Consider the following 15,629-nt stretch of genomic DNA (forward strand, 5'->3'; position numbering starts at 1 on the left):
CCAACCTGTCCATCCCACATCCTTTGACAAGTGTGGGACCCGCATGGGCATGGCATGTGGCCAGACAGATGGGATGGAGCGGTGAGTGGGGAGTGGCATCTGGGAGTAGAACAGGTGGGACCACAGGGCAGGATCTTTGGGCACTGATAGTGCAGGGCTGGGGCTCTGGGCAGAGCTGCAATTCACTGCCTGCATGCCCCTGTTCCACAGGCAGGGGTGTGCAGGGAGTGGATCACAGTTCTGCCCTGTTACCTCCACAACATCCCAGCCTTGCCTACCCATCCCTCTCATGGATGCTGCTCCCCATCCACCTGTGGCCCCATCCCATCTACCTGGCCATGTGCCCTGCCCATGTGGGTCCTGGCTGGTCTCCATGAAGACCACAGGATCACTGGGCAGTGACAGTGTGGGCCTGGGATAGACCCTGCAGTGCACTTCCTGCATGCCCTGCCTATGAAATCAGTGCCTATTGCAGGGGCATGTGGGTAGTGGATTGCAAGTCTGCCCTGAGCCTTGGCCCCACTGTCTCCATCACAGCAGGGCTTGTAGCTTTGTGGATACCTTCAAGAGTGCTCTGTGTAAGCTGTTACATTGACTCCAGGGATTGCAGGAGGGAACTGCAGGCAAGGTACTGCTTTCTGAACAAACATTTTTTATCGTTCTGTAAGCTTAACTCTTTGGTCTTTTGAGAACAACACATGGTACCAGGAGTGAAGTACAAAGAAAGAAAAAAAACCCTGGAGGATCTTGTAGCTCCATGGTTTCAAGTGGGCATTGACTTATTCATACATGTGGGGAAAAAAGTATGTATTAGTGCTGGATTATTATTCTCACTATCATGAAATTGAGTTGCTCGAAGGCACAACAGCAAACTGTGTCATAACTCACATCAAATCGATTTTTGTTAGACATGGGATTCCACAATTGTGAGAACAGACAACGGACATCAATTCAACTGTCTGGAGTTTAAAGAGTTTGTATGGATTGCACACTTCAAGACCTAAATAACCTCAATCCAACGGGCTGGTGGAAAATGGAACAAAAATAGTGAAGAAATTGTTGAAAAAAGCTACAGATTCACACCCTGATGTTTACCTGTCACTCTTAAACGAAAGGACCACACCCATGAAACATGGATTGTCCCCAGCAGAAATGCTGTTTAATGGGAAACTCAAAACCATGCTGCCAAATCGTGTGGATGATGCTCATCAGAATGAAAAGCAAGATGTGAAAACATTAAAAAAATTCAGCAAACTCAAACAAAAATGGTACTGTGACAGGGGTTCCAGAGAGTTACCAGAACTGCTTATTTCATTTGGATGAACATGGAAACAAAAAGCACTCATTTCCCATCAAGTAGTTCCCAATTCCTATAAAGTAGTCACACCAAAAGGACAGGTGTTGAGAAGGAACAGAAGGCACTTGTAGTTCATAAAGGGGATAAAAAAGCAGCATCACAGGATTCACCAAAGGAAACAGAGCTAATACCAAAGCAACAAGAAATGACAGATAAGATTGGAAATGACACAGAAGTAGAGACATCTGAACAAGGAAACCAAACAAGAACTGAACCAAGAAGGATTGAGAATGCAGAGAAACTGAGAAGATCACTTAGAGCTAAGAAGCCAACACAAAGACTAACAGAGACCTGTTAAAATGTGCTTTAACTATAGGTTGAAATAAACTGCCAATACTAGTATTACATGGGACATGTTACATGTAAAGGGGGAAGATGTGTGGATACCTTTAAAAGTGCTATGTGTAAGTTGTTACATTGGCCCAGGGATTGCAGGAAGGAACAGCAGAACTGCAGGCAAGGTACTGCTCTCTGAATAAACAAATTTTATTGTTCTAGAAACTTAAGTCCTTGGTCTTTTGAGAACAATACAATAGCCTCCTGGCCACCTGCTGCAAGCAGCCTGGGCTCTGTGGCCAGAGCCTGGGCCAGCTGTGGTGTGCCAAGCAAAACGGCCTCATGTGCCATGCTCTGGCATGTATGCCAAGGATTGCCAACCCATCCTAGATGTTTTCCTGTATAAAACCTAGAAGTAGTGTCATTAGTCTCTGCATTTCCTATTTGCTAACAAGGTTAAAATGCTTATATTACCTGGATGAAGGGTTTTTTTGGTTTTCAGGATGCTGGGGGGTTGTGGGGCTTGTTTAAAATGATAATAAAATGAAATCCCACCCTTGACATATCAAATAGATCTTCACAATAAAACCACCCATCTCCTTTCTGCCATATTTTAATCAGCCTGGATTGTGTTTTAGCTTTTACTTTTTTGTTACTCATCATTAGAGTTGACACCCCAACAAGAGTCACAGTTTGGCAATGTTCTTATCTGTAAGTGCTGTCTCAGGATGTCTGCTGGTTCAGGAAGCCAATTTATACTTTCTGCATGCATGTGTGCATGTGCACACACACACGCGTGCACACACATTTTTTTTAATAAAATGTAAACTATAAGAACTGGCTTAGTTTGACTCCTGGCTTTAGTACTTAAAATAGTGGAAGTATTTCCAAGTTCATTAAAAGTAAACAATGCTGCTTTTTTCTGGGAGTGATTTACATTTCAGGATCCTTTGGCAAGCCATCACTAATGATTGCCTCCAAAACTAATGATTGCCCAGAATCTAACAAGACCCAGTGGGCCAACTGCCTGCTTTTCTAGCACACTGCCACAGAATCTATCTATCTATCTATCTATCTATCTATCTATCTATCTATCTATCTATCTATCTATCTATCTATCTATCATTAAATTAAATATTTCCCCATTCCTTCTGGAATTTTTTGCTAGTGCTGTAATTACTCATACAATTTTGAAGAAGCTGGAGATAAGAATCCTGGTGCATTTCAATGTTATGTCTATATGTCTGGTCGTTCACAAATTAATATAACTCATTCTATCCCTGCCTTTTTCCTCCCCACTGAACAAGAGAAGAGAATATAAACTACAGTTCTTTTCCTGAGCTCTTTTGAACGTTAATAGGAGTTTGATGTCTAACTTGCCTAAGATGCTTTTGTAAAACCCCATGAAACATCAGTCTGCTTCTTTAAGCACCTAAACACCTTGGCAAAGCTGTAGCACATTTAGGAGACTGAAGTGGCATAGCAATATTTCTCAGAGTACAAAAATGTAACTGTTTTTTTTCTCTCTCTCTCCTCTTGTTTGGTGGGGGCTAAAATCAGTTGCAATTTGATGTTGTAGTTATTTTGATGCCATTGTAAGCCCCAGTGAACACCTAAAGAACCTAAAATCCTACATTAAAGCACTGAAATTATAATTTATACGTGTGAAAGGACTGGATAAAAATGAAAAGCAATTTAACAAATTCAGGTATCAGTTTATTAATATTACAGCATTATAGGTGATGTTTACATTTTTTACATGTGCATGCACACACACATGATCATACTACAGTGTTACTAATAATGCCTCCATAATTCAATTAAGTATTATTTTGTGCCATGACAACTATCCAAATTTTCTCTATAACAAAAAAGATGGGTTCTTCATTATTTGGCTGGGACAGGGTTATACACTGTTTGGAGTTTGAACTTATTACATTCCTCTAGTGGCAGGTTTCTACATAATACAATACCTTCTTCCTTCTTTTTTATGGCTTAAGATGTTCTCCTATCACTTTTGATATTAAGTTTTACGACTCCAAATTTAACAGTTCCTTATTATACCTTATTCAGGTGAACTTTAAAATTGTGATACTCTATTATTAATATACTTTATATACATAATTTAAAAATTAGTTTTTTCACTTTCAAGTTTTCCAGGATGTCTGGAAGATAGAGATTGAGAGATCTGTGTTTATTTATCTGTCTGTTTTCAATGAAAAGCAAAAGGCTAAATTGGCAAAACAGTTGTTAAACAGCATCTTAAAAGCTGCTGTCAGAACTGACAAATACTGCTATACCACTGCCCTCCTCCTCTCCCCCCCCTGCCCCACCCCCCCGGGCACCCTGCAAAATAATTTTATTTTTTAAAAGTGAGTTAAAAAGCAAAAATGGTTGTTGGCAGTCACGGATAACATCTGTCAGGCTTGATGGGTCCTCAGGTGACTGAGGAGCCTGATTCTGGATACACACGTTCTTTGGCAATGGGAGCATGTTATTGCATGGGGGAGAGGTATTCACAACCCTGGGTTGGTCTCCTTCCTCTGCTGCTGCCATTCTGCCTCAGTATAGAGTTGTTGGGCCTCAAAGTGGTGCATGCTTTGGTGGACCAGGTGGCGCCACACCAAATGGTCAGCAGCTTGCTCCTCCCAGCTGCTGGTATTGATGCTGCTGTGCTTGAGGGTGACCTTGAATGTGTCTTTGTACTGTTTCCTTTGGCTGCCCTTTGACCGTTGGCCAATAGAGAGCTGGGACAAGAGGATCTAGTGAGGGAAGCAGTTCTTGGACATCCAGATGCAGTGGCCTGTCCATCAGAGTTGATTTCTCAAGAGCAAGGCTTGGATTCTGGTCTGGCAGTCCTCCCAATTGATCCCCAGGATTCAACACAAGCACCTCTGGTAAAAGCTCTCAAGGGTCTTAATGTGGCATCAGTAGACAGTCCAGGTTTCACTGCAGTAGAGGAGGGTTGTCAGTATGACAGCCTTGTAAACCAGGACCTTCGTTGACTTCTGAAGGTCTCTATTTTCACAGAAACATTGTTGCAGCTTGAAGAAAGCGGCACTGACACAGTTGACCCGGTGCTGGACTTCTTCATCAAAGGTAGCCCCTTGACAGAGGTGGCTGCAGAGATATGGAAAGTGGTCTACATACTCCAGAGCCTCCCTCTCTACATAGATAGCATGAGGGATGTTCACCTGGCCTGGGGAGGATTGGTGGAGAATCTTCGTCTTTGTGATGTTGAAGAACAGGCCAAGTCTCTTATACGAAGTGTTGAAGAGATCTAGGGTCACTTGCACATCCTGTGCAGAATGAGCCATCACACAGTAATCACCCGTAAACTAAAGGTCATGGATGTCCTTGGTGGTGAGTTTTGTTTTTGCCCAGAAGCACCCAAGATTAAAAAGCTTCCCATCCAGTCAATACTGGATACTGATGCTAGATGGTAGATCATCTCAAATGAGGTGGAGGATGATGGTCAGATAGATGGTGAACAGGTTGGGGGTGATCACACAACCTTATTTGACCTCAGTCCAAATGCAGAAGGTGTCGGTTTCAGATCTTCCCCTCAGGACAATGGCAGTCATATCATCATGCAGGAGCCTCAACATGGTGACAAACTTCAGCAGGCAGTCAAGACATTAGGGGACGGTCCACAGAGCTTCATGATTTAAGGAATCAAAGCAAAAAGCAAAAATATTTTCATTGTTAAACTACAAGTTTCATAGTGAAGAGTTTGGCTAGAGTATTGTATGTATTTCCCTATTCTTTCATATATACTCGTATATATATAAAATAGCAATAGTCACAGAATAGCAATAGTCACAGAGTCATCTATCCCAAGGGTTTCTGTGCTGAATGCTAATCAGTTATCAAAAATAGGTAGGAGAGAGAGGGAAAAATAAGAATCTGATCTACACAGAAAAGCCACTTCAAATGCACATGCACAACCTCAAGAAAAGTTTTAGAATTGTTCTGCATCAACTAAAGATCACACACAAAAATGAATCGCTGTTTTCATTACAGACTGCACATTTTTATCTAAAGTAACACTTGCATTCATCCACACGAAGAGTCAGAGGAATAATTATTGTGTATTTATTGAATAGATGGTGCTAAATGCTACTAGTAGGAAGAATGTGAAAAAGATTCTGAAAACTGGCACGAAAAATATGACTATAGAGTCAGCTGTTTCCTCATCAGAAGTTTTTGGAAGCCAAACTCACAAGCTGTACAAAAATAATACAAAAGGACGTTTTCTTTTATTTCTATCATAAGTATGTAGAACACAATTATATTCTGAGAATCAGAAGGATCAATGTAAGAAATGATATAGGAGTTTGAGGGAGTTATAACAGGTCAGGATATTGACTTCATAGATGTAGAACAGCTAAAAATAATCACACAAAAATAAGGAGGGTTAGGCCCATGATACATTACATATATTATGTAATTAACTGGTTAAACGTGCAATAAGTTTACTCAAGCCACACATGCAAAGTAACTATCACACAACTAAAATGTCTATCCAGTTATAAAAAGAGCCAACCCACTATCAAGTTAGTGCTTGAGAATATATAACAACTCTATAGTTGGTTTCTATACAGCTTTAAGTTGAATGTGTAGAAAGAAAATTAAACTATTATACTTTCCCTAAGTGATGGAAGATAAAAGGAATGTGTCTGTGAAACAACAGTCAAAGATAGACTATCATGCTCATTTTATGGGAGTATTGGGATGATATTGTAGCCAAGATGGTCCCAGGAAATGTGAGGCAAGAATTTTTGTGGATGGTATTTTTATTGGACCAACTGGGAGCGTCTGGATAAGTTTTGGGGTAACACAGTACCCCTGTTCAGGTCTAAAATCCTTGCCTCATGGTCATTTTAGTCACTGTAACTAATGATTAAATTTCCCCAATTTCACACTAAATAGCACCTTACCCTGTGAGTTGTCTCACTTAGTGTAGGAGATTTCTGATAGAGTAAGAAACTTGACAGAACCTAGTCCAAAATTTCCAATTACTGCACATATTAAAGTAATAAGTACAAAACAGCTTCCTGAAAATCTGTACTCATTTGAGAAATCTTATCAAGTAGAGCTCCCTATTATATTCCAAAGATAAATGAAGTAAAGGCAAATCAGAAGGTAATACCTGAATAAAAATGGTAATACTCCAATCAGTCCTCCAGTATGAACACTACAGGAATTTGTCATGATGCAGTTTATTAACCACTTGAGAAATTCATTACAGGAGAGAAGTGAATCAAAATAAAGAAATGACTATTTCTTCACATCAGAATTCCTAAATTTCATTCCAAGTCTGATTAGGGATTAGACATGTCTGTGGTACCACATACTGCACATTTATCTGCACACACTTCAAGGGAGCAACACAGTGGATTTTTTTACACCCTGGATAACCCGCTGCTCAAAACTGGAGCTTGGCTGGCCAGAGCCATGCTCAGGCTCTAAGAGGCAGGATTGCTGCTTCTGCAGCCCCAAGAGGCCCCCAGGACCTCAGGTAAGGCTGCTGGGGCCAGCATAGCCTCCCCTACCCCACCCAGAGGAAACTGGAATGCAGTGACACAGGCATTCCCTGGGGACAACTAGTGGCAGCACAAAGTGTCCCACTGCTAGTTGTCCCTGGGGAACCAAATGTTCCCACTCATGTGGACATGAGCAATCGGGCCAAAAGAATGACCACAAATGACCACTATAACATTTAATTCAATTTGCAGTGAATATGGGCCCAACTGCTCCTGGGATCCCTAGTATTGGCAGTAGTGGCATCATCATCAGGGATCTGGCTTACCTTCTCTTGTCCTGGTTCATGAAGTCATTGAAAGGAACACTTCAGCTACTGCCTGACCTGGTGCCACATGACTATGGAGTGTGCCTTCAGCTAACTCGGGTGAAACTTGAGGTGGTGGAGGAGAATCTGCTGTACCTCATATGTCCTCCACAATGTCTGTGAGACCAGGGATGAGGTCTTCTGCAAAGCCTGGGCAGAGGAGACACAGCATCCAGACAGGGCATGGTGTGCTGAGCATATGTGCCTTGCAGAGGTTGGTGGAAGCAAGCCTCCTGGAGGTTGTGTCCCAGGCCTGCAAACCAGAAGGGACTCCAGTTCCATGAAGCCCTGGTTGATCATATCCTGACCCATGGGGACTGGGATGTACTCCAGATAATGGCTTTGCATATCCACATGCCTGCACACTGGCACCAGGTGATGGATCTCCTTTCTGAGGTTCCTGTGGCCCTGCATGTCCAGCAGGGCCACCCACAACCCTGACTGGCTGAACACCTTCCCCTCCCCTGCTCCCCTGAGGGACATGCACCAAGATGCAGTGGGGCATGGTGTGAGAAAGAGACATGCCTCAGTTTACAATGTTGCAGTTGCCAAATTTTTCTTGTTTTTATTAAAGAAAAACTTGTTGAACACTGCCTGTATCAGAACGTGTTCCCTCCTTCCATCAATGCAAGACTGCATACCTTTAGAGGGTGAAATGGGCATGGATGGGATGTTTGCAGAAAGGGGCAAATTAACCTGAATGGGTGGTTAGAGTTGGGAACAGGTCAGGGGTTGGGGTCAGAGGAAAATCCAACACAGGGGCAGAATCCAACACAGAAACTTGGACAGGAAGAGCAGAGAAGGGAGATTTAAATTTAGTCTACTAATTCTTAGATTTGGGAGTAAGACCAGGAATTTTTCCATGTAGGAGCTGGACAGGTAGTTGATCTCAGGCCCACTGTCCACTTGAGAGGGCTGTGGAGCTTGCAGGGGGCAGGGAGGGGAGAGGCAGGCAGCAGTAGTAAGGAAGGTATCACAATGGCAGGACTGTGGACTCCTGGCACTTCCATGCAGGACCCCCCAGTCCCTCATCTCTGGTCCCCAGGTCCCAGTCTTCCTGTTTGGGGACTCCAATCCTGTAAACCTCAGCCATGCCTGGGGCATTCCTCATGTGGCAAGACTGAGACCAGGACCAAGGGCTCCCCATTCCCATTGTGGCTGAGGAACTTCCCTGTTCAGTGGCACCTGAGCCAGGAGACAGCTCACAGGGAGCAGAAAAGTTCCTCCTCATGTCCACCCATGTCCACTCCCACCACCCCCAAGACAGGGGGCTACTGGGTTTCTGTGGGAGACAGGGCTGGCATGAGTTGGGGGGGGTGAATCATAGGTGGTCACAAAGTGGTCCAGAATCTTATCCATGAACTCCCTTTCTTGGTGCTAGGACTCTGCTGACTCCACTGAAGCATGGGTTACCTCCCTAGAACTGTGGGTGGCCATCTTGAGCTCCATTCCTGTGCCTTGGCAGCTCATATGTATGTACCCCTCAGCTTCAGAGTGTCCTCTTCCCATTTCTGAAGTCTATCCTCATGTTGATCCCTCAGCTCCCAGTGCCAGGAATCAGCCATGCATGCCTGGCACTCAGAAGGAGTTACCAAGGCCTGCAACATCCCCTCCTTGTTCCTCCAATGTCTTCCTGGACATCTCTCAGGTGCTTCCCAGCTGGGGACCACCCTGGCCTTGAGCCACCATTGTGCCTTTGGCACAGTGTCTTTCTATGCACAGGTGTAGTCTGTACATTTTCATAGCGAAAACATAGCACCTTCATGTAAAGTATTAACTCTGACTGATAAAATACAGTATAAGGGTAGATATGTAGGACAGTCCCAACATTTGGCTGGGCAGGAACGTAGGGCATTTATACATATGTGCGGTGGAGCACTTTAATTAGCTGGTCACACTGATTAAAAGCACCCGAACATCATGTGTATCAGTGTCCCTGCACTGAAAAATGGTGGCAGAGCACTTTGAACTAAAGCTCATCAAATAAGCTTTAGTTTAAAGCACCCTGCCACTGTTTTTCAGTGCAGGGATGGGGATACATATGATGCTTGAGGCTTCTGGAGTGTGCTAATTTACATGCTCCAGTGCACTTAATTAATCAAGTCTCTTCCAACACGCTGGATTTACAGCACGTTGGAACAGCCTCACTGCACATCTATAGGAGCCGACAGAGACAGCTAAATCCCATTTCTTGCCCCTTTTCCCAAGGCCTGGAAACTGTGCCAGTGTTTTCCACCCAATACAATAGAGACCAAGGCCCTGGTTCTGCAGTGGGTGGACAGTAGGTGCTGCAGAGGTGCTGGGATTGGTTGTTGGGGAGAGAGGAGCTGGGTCCCTTTCCAGAAACTCCCTTGCTACTGACAAGGCCATCGCCACTCCACACACCTATGGCACCACCAACAGGGGGGAGGAAGTGTTGCCAGCTCTTACTCCACTCAGAGTGTCCAGGGACCCAGGATCCCACCAGAATTTAGGCCATCCCTAGACCAAGCAGGGACTGCACACTCTGGGGAATGGCAGCAGAGCTCTAAAATTTTCTTCCACCTCCTTCTGTTACAACAGAGACATTTTAGAACCTTTTTCATCTTGTAAGTGCAGGAGCAGTGCTTCACTGCTGAGGTCTCCCTGGTGAAAGTTGACCAGTCCTGGAGAGATTAGTTTACCCCTATTCCTGAGGGAATGCCAGCCAATATGCCCTGCTCTTCTTTGAGGATATGATCCCCTGAGAGATATTTGACACGCCAGGGTGGGAGAGAAGGGAAGTCATCCCCTTTGAAAGCATGGACAATCCCAGGTTTCCATTCAACATGAGAACCAAACTTGTATGTTATCTGTGGCTTTGCTATGATTAGCTGACACTCACAGATGAGTTTGTGATCACCTCCACTATTAACATGGTGGTAAACAATTTGTGACCTGAATGAGAGAGGTTACCCCCATCCCAGCTGCCTGAAAAGAGTCTCACTGTATGCTGCCCTTGGCTTTCCAGCACTATTCTTTTGCTCTGAATAGAACTGGAGGGGGTGGGGCTGGGTGTTGCTTTACTTTCAGGAGTTGGCATGGGAAGGCATGCTGTTGATAACTATGATTAGGCCATGACTGCAGCAGGGAGCTGGGGTTTGTTTTGAGGGACTGGTAGAGTGATTGCCTTTGCTGTGAACCTCAGAGTCACCTGGCTCCACTAGACTTTCCCCTGAGATTGGATTAGAGTTCAGGAGTATTTAAGTGCTACCTGCAAGCCTCTCCGGATGTGTGATTCAGAAGTTACCTGAGTGGCGCTGTATTGACTGCAATTACAGTTCCCATGCAGGCCTCCTGTCATCACATCACTGCCTTTCTTGGATGGGAGGGTACTTGTTTGACTAATGGGAATTTGTTTTGCATTGCTGCTGTACAACTCCAGGGGGTTTGCAAAGATAGCTGTGTGTTATCTAGATCTACAATTTCACCATCCTATCTCCTGCCCAGGTCTTTGGCGCTACCAAGCACGGAAGGTTGCAGAACCCCAACACCCATTCATGTTTTGTTTACTTTGCCTGCAGAGCCCAATACCTGCTTTCAGTGCTTTTCCACAAGTCCAAGGGGGAGGAGGGGGTTGAAAGGCTGGTTCTATGCCATTGCTCAGGGTGGCTGGGAGGGGAAGTCTTACCTTCACATTAGTTGAGCCTGGCCCTGAGAGATAAGAAGGGAGGTGTGAATGCAGCTGATTTATGTTCCCACAGTCTGGGAGATAGACTGCTGACTGCCCAAAGCAGGGGAAGTAGGTTTTTTGCCTAAGCTCTGTGCTACAGAAAGACAGGAAGGGGAGGGGAGGGGAGTGGAGGAATGATCTGTCCAGTGCTGAAAAAAAGAAAGATTTTGAGCAGTAAGAAGCCTGGGGCCCTGCACTTTCACCAGTGTGGATGGGGACATTTAACTAGATCCCCACCCCTTCTATACATGTACTGGGCCCCCCTTCTAAGGTTCCATGCCACAATGGCATGGTAGCAGGATTTGAGCATGGGTATAGCCCATTTAGGCTGCTAGGCCCCTGGGGGGTGATGGGAGGATGGGGAGGGAAGGAGGTTGGGTCCAGTGTCTACCTTCTGGAGACAGACTTGGACAGAGGACTTTGGGTTAGTGCAGTATCATCATCCTGCTATTTCCCCATCTGCTTCTTGCCTCCTTCCACCCAGGGGCTTTTCATTTCCCTCAGTGTCTGGGTCTGTTTCATGGCCACATGTGGTAGGGTAGATCCATACCTGGTTGGGAGATGGGCTGTGATTGCTCAGTGCCAGGGTCATCCCTGGAATCAGTGAGGGGTTGGGTGTGAGGGCTGCAGGTGTGTTAGAAATTGGGAGACTGTGCATCTGGAAGTGGGGCATCAAGGAGATGTCAGAAGAGTGGAAGTGGAACGCCAGTGGCATCAAAATTGGAAATGGTTTCCCTGGGGCCTTGTGTTCAGCCATGGTCAAAGGGGCATTGATACTCACAGCAGAAGTTTCCACAAGATAAAGGCAGAAGAGCCCCAGGTCCTGGGTCATTATGATCATACTCTCAGAGGTGTCCTCTAGTTCCTGCATGACAAGGTCCATGCCCATGACCATAGCTGAGAAGAAGTCAAAGGAGCTGAAGTCCAGTTCCAGGTGCACCCCTACCCCTAGTTCCTCTGATGTACCAAGGACCAGCACCATTAAGATGGGGTCCTTGTGGACCACCAGCAGCATACTTCATGCTCTGTGGGACCTGGGGACCTGCTCCTGGGCCGCTGTTTGTCCTGTCACATTGGGGCCTTCTTCCCCTACTGATGGTGCCATAGGTGTGCTAGGTGGTGAAAGCCTTGTCAGTGGCAAAAGTGGGACAGTTTCTCAAAGAAGGGCATGGTTTGCCTCCTACTCCTATACTTCTTGCTGGCATCCTGCACCTTCATCAACTGCACCTTTATCCACCTGGTCTTCTACCAGCCCTGCACCCAGTCCCTGTCATGCTCCTTCACTTATATCTGTTGGGCAATCTGCTCAAACACCTTCCTGTTGAGGTACCAGCCCTGCTTACCCCTGCTTACATCCTTGGTGTGTGGTGGTGGCGGCTGTAGAGTGTCAGCATCTCCATGTGGGTAGGGATCTGGCTGTAAGGGGGAGGTGGATGGATGGATAGATGGATGGATGGGTACTCACGAGTGTGGATCCTGACTTTCCTCTCATTCTGATTGAGTATGGCTGCTGCTCCAAAATGATGAGGGCTTTATTGGCCAAGCCATCCCCACAACCTCAAACTTTCCAGGGGCTTCCAGTTGGCAATGCCCACACCTCAGTCTAGAAATTTCCTGAGGTCTTACCTGGCAACACTAGTGCAGCTGGCTATGCCCTGTCTGTGCCCAAAGTTTTCAGGGGCATCCAACTATCTATTTCACCTGGGATGCTCAAAGACCCTTACTCCCCCCACACCTCAGTGCTCCGGGACCCTGAACCTGCAGGCTGAAAAACCCCTGATAATACTCCAGGTACACATGGCCTGGGTACCTTCTGGCGGTGGCCAAGCTGTAGAGGTGACAGGGTTGCTTCCATGCTGGCCCAGTCCTCGGGTTCTGTCCCCTCAGCCCAACTTGCCAGAGGCAAACTATACTAGCTTCTGCCTGCTGGGTGCTCAAGGGCTGGGATTGGAGTCCATAGGTCCGTCTTCAAGTGCAGGGGTTCTCCTTGGCTCAGTTTTGGGGTGTGAGTGTAAGCTGAAGGGTGTTTCATGACAGGGTGTTTGGAGTGTGGGGGCACAGCCCAAGGACTCCAGTGTCCAGGTCCTGGGGCCCATGAGGGGGACACAGCTGCTGCATTTCCCCCCCCCCCACCTGTCTAGAGTCAGTAGCTGGATGAGGCAGGCTGGGGAGAGGGGCTCTGCTTGCTCAGCACTGGGAGAGTGCTGAGCAAGCTGGGCACTCAGCTGAAGCAGCTGAGCTGATGCCAAGTGCTAGTGTACTTCCCCACCGGGGAGGGCTGGGGGGTGAGGGACTGCAAGGCATACTGGGATGTTGGAAGACAGAAATCTAACTTCATTCAATAGGGGAAAAGTATAGATGCTTTATTGATTAGTCTAACCAAGGGATGGGCAATAATTTTGACTGGAGGGCTGCTTAATGAGTTTTGGTGAGCTGTCAAGTGCTGCAAGGGTAGCCCTGCCCCTTGGCAGGTACCCCACTCCCTGGTCAACATCTTGGGACCAGAAATCCCACCCCCTCATGGAAAGAAAAAAATAAGATTGAAACAAAAAGTCTTCCCTCTCATAAAGATATAGCACTTTCCTTTGTGAAAATGTTTGGGTTTTGGTTTTTTGGGTTTTTTTTCTTTTTTTTACCAGCATCTCCATTTTTGCCCAGAAGGTAAAGTTTTGTCTACTATAAAAGGCTGTGTAAGCTGGCAGAAATTGAGTCATCTTACTTATTAGACTGGCTGTTCATACAAAAATAACACTTTTTGTATGCAGAAGGAACAGAGTTAGAGTGTAAGTTCTACCTAGCCTCAAAAAATGAAGATGCATAATGTTCAATTACATTTTTTGCTTCCAGTTATCTCATGTTTAAAATTGAAAATGAGATCTTTAACAACATTGGTTTTAAAATAGCTGCAAGTCATAACTTTCAAATGTTGGAACTTATTGTGCAATGTCTCAGTAAAATGTTCCAGACATCTTAAGTGAATAGCCCAAATGACTCAATACTAGGAGCACTTCCAATATAAATGTTCAATGCAGTCTAGGTGAGATGATTTACAAATAAATCCCAGAGGATGTTATTTAAAATTTAAACAGGGTCCCCTATTTTCTGCTGGAATAAGATTGACATACTTGCCTAATAGTTTTCCAAGCTTCAGTAATTGGATTGCCTCCTCTGCATTTTTCAAGTCACAATCCTTTATTTGAACATTCAAATTTATGCCAATTTTTTTTTGTTTTGTTTTGTATTATTGGTAAAACAGCCATGATGGTGAGGTCTCATCTAATCTATTACAGTGGATGCTCCCCAAAGTTTATAAAGAGCTTTGCATTCCACAAAGTTAAGGACATTCAAAATTCTTTGAGTCAGTCTACCAGGCCTCTCTCTCACAATCAACATTATTAAACTTTGCTTAAGAGAAGGCAAAGTCTATAGACCTCCCATGGAGGGCAGAATATAATTTTAGCATTAGTTCTTAAATATCCCCAAATTCTTTTAATTTAAATTGAATACCTAATGAATGGCCTCTAAATGCCTGTGAAATCCCTCAGGACCTCACACATATCTAATTTCACACAAAGCATAAATACATACTTTATTTTTCCAGTGCATCTACCAAAAATCAGTTGATGCGTCAAGCATAGAAAAATATTTGATAGCAGCTCTCTTTAGAAAAAATATGTCGCTTGTACGTAGTGAAAAATATTCTGCCTTTGCATATTTATTTAGTTCTTTCCATATATAAAGAAAAAGTTCCTTTTATTTCCTCCTAAAATGATAAATGGGTGTGTTCACTCTGGTGTTCCTTCTGTCAATCCCAGATCAATGAAATTATCGAGTTCCTCTTTTAGTCTCTGTCCTGGTGCAGTGGGAATTGTTCTAGAGGTGTAAATGTCCAGCATTTTGGTCTTTCACCTCTGTTTTCCCTGGAGAGCTTTTTTATCCTCAAAATGTTACTCAACTCTTTTCGATTCTTGCTTCTCCAATGAGTACTCTCTCTCAGTGGAATCAAGGTCTTCTACTAATGCTTCAATTAAAAACTGTACCTTTTTCATTTTGTTGTTTATTCACATATTTAATTCACACATTCCTTTAGTGGGGATAAACTTATTGCTGTAAATCCTGTGTTTTACCATTTGCCATCTGAAAGAACAGCCAGTGCTAATATGATTGTTTCTGGCACTACCTTGGCTTGTGCATCAGAGTCTGACTTTAACTAAATACACGTCCCATTTGCTTTCAGACTGATAGTCCATTTATTTTTTGCTGCAACATTATCCAAACCTCAGAGAAATTGTTCATACAGGCAAGATGTGCTGTTGTCATTTTCTTTGTCTAACTTTCACAATCTGCTGGCACTTCCTAACTCCTGAAGAGTGATATAATCCACTGCAGTTTTTGTATCTCTTTCCTAGTGTAGGAATTGTCTTGGCTTGGCTAGTTTGCCATAGCTCCACCAT

Source organism: Gavialis gangeticus, unplaced genomic scaffold, assembly GCF_001723915.1.
Source record: "Gavialis gangeticus isolate Ggan-Ray unplaced genomic scaffold, GavGan_comp1, whole genome shotgun sequence".
NCBI classification, from domain to species: domain Eukaryota; kingdom Metazoa; phylum Chordata; order Crocodylia; family Gavialidae; genus Gavialis; species Gavialis gangeticus.